Source organism: Ischnura elegans, chromosome 8 (assembly GCF_921293095.1).
Source record: "Ischnura elegans chromosome 8, ioIscEleg1.1, whole genome shotgun sequence".
In the NCBI taxonomy this organism is placed as follows: domain Eukaryota; kingdom Metazoa; phylum Arthropoda; class Insecta; order Odonata; family Coenagrionidae; genus Ischnura; species Ischnura elegans.
In genome coordinates this window covers 21,193,006-21,199,450 of record NC_060253.1, presented here as the reverse complement: position 1 = coordinate 21,199,450, position 6,445 = coordinate 21,193,006, and positions in this window count along the sequence as shown.

Sequence of the window (6,445 nt, the reverse complement as noted above, 5' to 3'; positions counted from 1 at the left end):
AAGTTTTAAGAAATTTGGTACACCACTCACAGTTTATACATTTTTGGTATTTATATTTCTTTGTGAAATTGTGTCATTCGCAAAAATTTACATCCATTAGGAGTGCAATGCACTATTGGTAAAAGCATTAATCTAAATTAAGCCCATGACGTCAGTGCATATTCCTTCTATCCCCAAGGAAGTACTCATGTTTAAAGTGTAGGTAAACCTTTGGCTGTCATCCGAATGTCTCCATTTTTAAGAAATAACGCACACTTATACCTACATTACGAGCAGGAAACCGGCAGATACCTAGCTAGAGAAAATATTTTTTTGGTATCAATGGACTTTGATACTTTTTTAAGGTGGAGGAAAAACATTCATGTACATTACGCCGAGTAATAAGAAAATAACAAATTGTATAGTGTACTCGTTCACCTCATGTTTAAAGTGCAGAAGAATTAATATTATAGAAATTCTTTTTGGAAAATTTTCTTCGTTTCCCAAACATTTCCAGTAATCCGGCGTTTTTGATCATCCGACCTCATCAGTGCTGTACAAATATTATATTACCGAAATAACACTGTAATTTGCTGTGTTTATTACCAAAGTTGTTGTTACCCTAATTCAAGTTTTTTATAAAATGCTAGAAAGTAAGACGTAAATATTTATATAGTTATAAATAATAGGCTATCATAATCACTGGTAAATATTCCTACGATTTGTTCGACGCATCTCCCCTCTCAATTCTCCTCTCAGCTAATCTTTTCACACCTGTGTATTTCTTCTCTTTCACAGTCATTCTTTACTTGTCCCATATATTTTGTTCGAGGGCTTACTTTTCCATTCTTGCCATCTAATTATCCCTCGGGATTTGACTTCATCATGCCATTATTTCTCAAGATATGACCTATCTATCGTTAACATACAATCGTGTTTGACCAATGTGGGCCTCGGTGGCGGCGGGGTAAATCCCTCGCCTGCCAAACAGGAGGTCGCGGGTTCGAGTCCAAACTGGGTAAGTTACCCCTATCCAGGGCATTGTTGCTTATATACGTTAAAATGCTAATGTTACTAATCCCGATGTAAAAGGCCGTATAGAGATGTTGCGGAAATAAATAAAATAAATGTACTCTTCTCTAGTAGTCCACAACCGGAGAAGGTAATAGATTATATGATCTCGAACAGTGACGTAGCCAGGATGTTGAAATGGGGAATTTACCGAAGATTTCGGGGCCCTTCTAGGGTGTATGGAAAACACCCCAGGGCAGAGGGGTTTCTGTTACCTCTTTTAACGGCTCAAGACGTAAATATTTATATAGTTATAAATAATAGGCTATCATAATCACTGGTAAATAATCCTACTGTTTGTTCGACGCATCTCCCCTCTCAATTCTCCTCTCAGCTAATCATTTCACACCTGCGTATTTCTTCTCTTTCACAGTCATTCTTTACTTGTTATACTCAAGTTGTATCTCGCGAAACCCCCCTGTGGATATGCCACTGATCTCGAATATAATGTCTATTGCATCTCCATTTATACCTTACTAGCTGACCCGGCGAACTTCGTACCGCCTAACAATCAATGAACTTACAGTTTACTTACACCATTTATAAATCAAAAGCGGCTGTATCGTTTTTAATAATGTTTAATTTATTATAATAAAATAAGGATACAAATTCAATAAAACTACGTAAATGAGTACCAAAATTGCTTGTCAGAAAGACATTTTCTTTATTGAATCTACGTAGGGTGAATCGGAGCACGTTTACGCGGATTTTTTTCAACAAATTTTCTTACGTTTTAGCTTAAGAAATTTTGGGTATTGTGGTTTAATAAAGCAGTTCATGAAATAAAAATTATATGCATTCAGTTGTTGGCTATTTGCGTTATTAGCTGTAAAAAAATGTTTTTAGGTCCAAGTCTGTTGCATACACTTGGCCCATTCAGGGGGCAGGTTGACACGACCCCAGCCCGACGCTTGACTGATGCTCAAAATCGTGCAAGAAAAGCCCCTATGAAGCAGCATTCACATTAAATGACTTAAGGCGCGCCAGTTTTAGTATCTCTGTTTGGAAAAAATGCACTGCGTAAACGTACTGCATGCGTAAACGCACCACGGTGAGCCCTACACATTCGGGTTTAATGTCTTGCGTCAGGCACCTTCTGAGAAACAACAGTTTTTGTTTCGTTATCAGGCGCAAGATGAAGCGGATGAAGCTAAATAAATATAGCGAAGCAAAGCAGTGACGCAGCGAGGGGAGGTTTTGGGGGATAAACCCCCCCCCCAAGAGCTTAGAGAATTTTTTTATGAAAGATTTTGTTATTAATATTTGGGGGACGGATGACTAACAAACAAAACATATTTAACTATTCACACAGCCACAAAACCCACTATTTTGAACCATTTATCTTAAAAAATGTCTGGGGGAAGTGCCCCCACACTTCCCGCTTACCTTAGCGAGTTTTCTATACCCTATAGACCCGTGGTATTAGCTGCGCCCAAAACCCCCTATCCTAGCTACGCACTTGAAGCGAAGGAAGAAATACAGAGGATGGTTTATCGACTCGTGAACATAGCACGCTAAATTGACCATGAGAAAATCATGGGTTTTCATTGGCACATGAGCACAAACAACACAAAAACTGAAAGAATGACCATGCGATTTTTTAATCATTATCACGAATGCAACACGAATTGTAAATTGAATACGTTTAAGCTCAAAAGGGCATATGAGTTGAGATCATGGAATCTACGGAATGAGGACTTCCTAACCGTTGAATTTTCCTTTGAGTAAAGTTGCGTGAATCACATTCACCACCAATTTTTTTAATGATCAAACACGTTCCGTTGGATAGTTATGGTTGGTTTAGGCTTCGAAAGATCATGAGCACAGAAACAACATTTTTCTGTAAATCGTGCCTTGGTAAGCCAGGTACGTCCAAGGACTTAAAATATTCAGATAGATAGTTGGTGATTTCGTCTTCGTTTGTTACACATTTAAAAGATTCGAATCCATGCAGTACGAACTATTTGAATTTACCTCGTTTTAGTCATCCACATCTTCGTTCTTGCTCGCTAAATCAACCATCTTTGATTCTTTTGGTGATCAATCATATTCTGGAACTCTTTGTTGATGAGCTCACTGAAACTAATTTGCAATCATTCCAAGGAAATGAGTTAAAACTACTCGATTCCTCGACAGGAACACGGAAATTACCGTTTGTCAACAATTGCTTGGAGATTTGTTTACAAACACGCTAGTGAAGTGTCAACTCGAGCTGGGCCACGGCTGGGCTTACAATCAGCTCGAATTAAATTTTTAAAATGTAATTTCAATTTAATTAATATTTTGAATATATTTAGTAATTAAAATGTTATATTGTTACTAAATTCAGTTATTAAAGTGGTAAAAACAAAACAAATTATTTAATTTGTAGTTTTGACCGACTTATCATTTGTTGTGTTACTATAACTCCTAAAAGCATGTCCATAGGAAAGAGATGAGTTTTTTTTTTGTGAAATTATCCTTTTTGTTAATGGCCTATATGTTAACCCCGCCTGAGACGAATCCAAAGAACCAAATCTCATTGAAATCGGTGCAGCCGTTCTCGAGTTATAAGTGTTCTAACTAACACGATTTTCGACTTTCTTTTATATATATATATAGATTTCTTCGAGAAAATAACATAACTCTGCCTTCAGCGCGCGAGTAGCGGTTTTTGAAGAACCCTCATAAAGGTGCATAAAAAAGGTTTTGGTGGCCGACTGAAAAATCCTATATTGGTATATGTATTCTTGGTTTCTGGCAAGCCATCAGAGGGAAAAAGCTTAGCGAGGACTCTACTTCCTCCATAGACGCCCTCTTCTACCTAAAGCCATATGAAACACATCTCATCGAATGCCACATTCCACACACTACGCGTCACCTGGCAGTAGTGATGGCATAGACGACTCTTTTGGTGAGCTGCCTCACAGCACACTTCGGAGAGCCGCTCGCACAGTACGACCCAGCAAAGCATTCCTGGGTTGTGGATGTGGAAGAAGAGAAGGGAATGGAATGAAGGGAGGGGAAGGTGGTGAGGGAAGGATTTTTAAGGGAAAATTTAAAATGTATAATTTCCCAAATGACTATTAGAAATATTTACTTCAAATTAATCGCATATTGCATGAACACAATGCTTTACAGTAATATAGCTCAACATTTCTGCCGATACGTTATATCTTTCATGGAAGATGGACGATATATTTCGTCTCCAGTGCTTACAAATGACGACAAATAAAAAAATATACTGCATCAAAATAATCTCTCCAAAACTGCAAGATCATGTTATCAATTCATGATGATTTTCGCCGATAAATTTCAGTTTTTTGTGCCAGATCGAACTTTCATTTTTGGCTCGTAATATTTTCATAAATTTGCCGATGACGAAAACTTTCACGTGGGCATCTTATACCCTTCACTACCCACGATGCATGGAAAATACAGGAAAGAGAATTACGGCAACGGTCATGTGAGATTCTTTAGATAAATGCCCAGAGAATGAAACAAGAGAATCTTCCAAGGGACGTAAAAAGGTGAGCAGTGATCAACCCGCGAAAAGTGCCACGTGTTCCCTTTGACCCGCCAAACGTGCGATGAGTCTCACCAGTGGCTGACCAGAGGATATCGGAATGGGGGGGGGGGGAGAATAACCTTCTGGGCTTTCCGGGGTGTATGGAAAACATCCCGGGGCAAATGGGGGTCCTGCCCTGGAAAATTTAGGGATTTATGACGTTGAAAACGTGATTTTAACCCTTTGAGTGCCAACGGATTTTCTAGGTACTACGCCAAAAGTGCCGAGGCATTTTTGCTGATTTTACAGTAGGTTAGGGAGAAAAATTATGTCACAAGAACAAGTAAAGGTATACGTTCAAAAACTTAAGGAAGTATTTATTATTTGTGGTTTAAAATTTTTATTATATTATTTGGAGAATTTTTGGTAATAAGAGTTAATTTTTATAATTTGAAGGAAATAGTTAGTGTTAAAATAAAATGAATATTGACAATTGTGTGATTAGTTAATTATCAGCATCTAAGAGTGGCATTGCATGAGGAGCGAGATAGCACTCCTGGCATTTAAAGTGTTAAGGACTCAAAAACATTAATTTTGTACGAATATTTATTAAAAGTTATTTATTAAGGCCATCCTACTTTTTTTTTGGCGCCTCTTTTAAAGGCTTAAGTAGGTTGTAACCCGGGAATCCCATCCGTGGCTCACACGCTCAGTGTATGCGGATGGAGTCGTGTGTGCATGGGGTACGACTCCCGCCTCTCACAACTCCATCACGCACAGTGTGCGCGGAGGGAGTCGGAGAGAGTCGCGTGCGGAGGGAGTCGCGACTCACCAAATAAGACTCTTTTGCCTCATATTAGCTCAATCTGCGGAGTCGCACATTTGATCTACCTCACTTGCACAGTGCCCATCATTGCTTGGCAGCCACAATGCATTACCTCTAAGGTCTGCACCTCAATCTCTTTATACGAGCAAGGATCTCCTCTGGCAACCCTGGCACTGTGGCTGACACCTCCAGCCTGGTACCTCAAGGACTGTGGAACGGAATCTAGCCTCACTTCTCAGTTAAGAAAGCACTTTCCACACTCCGCGAGCTGCCTAGGTCAACCTTGACGTATCTCCGCTTATTCATGGAGAATTGAGGATGAGGTAGGGAGGCTATTACTTAGATCTCTTAATTACCGAGTCTCTGCAGATGTTTCCAGGTGCCATATTTCATTTCAAGTACCACGGTGACGTTAAGCTCTCAGCAAAATCCGCGCTGCATTTCAACAAGAAAATATACACTTTATTTAAAGCAAAAAAATTATAAAATAATATATTGCTTCACACATGCTCATGGCCTCGAATTTAAAAGTTTATTTTCTTTCATAAGTGAAAAAAATATCTTCTAATATGAAAAATACAAACAAAAACGGTATAACAACAGCATCCACATCTCATCTAGCATAACCAAGTAGTATTTAACCCACTTCCACCCAGAAAACTTTCTGAGTGGGATTGTGAAGATATAAAGGTATGTTGATCCTATAGTCGTCCTTAGTAATCAGGTTAAATGTATTGGTGATACATCAACTTGTTCCTCCAGTATTGCACGGAGCCATTTAGTTACACTGAGTGGTAACGAGGTCAAAATTTAATATTATCCAATATCAATGAGTGAAATAGATAATGTATTAGAAATAATAAAAAGAGTACAAAATATTCTTTTATCGCCGTATCGCCATCTTTCATCAGAGTATAAATATTTATAAACATATGGGATAGAGGGCGAGTATGAACTCAATTTTTCTCGAAATTCATTGTTGACATCACTATGTTAGTAGTTAAAGCAAAAATGCATATAAATTAAATCAGATATTTATAATTCCACATCCCATTCTCAAGGAGTGAAGTGTATAGAGATTC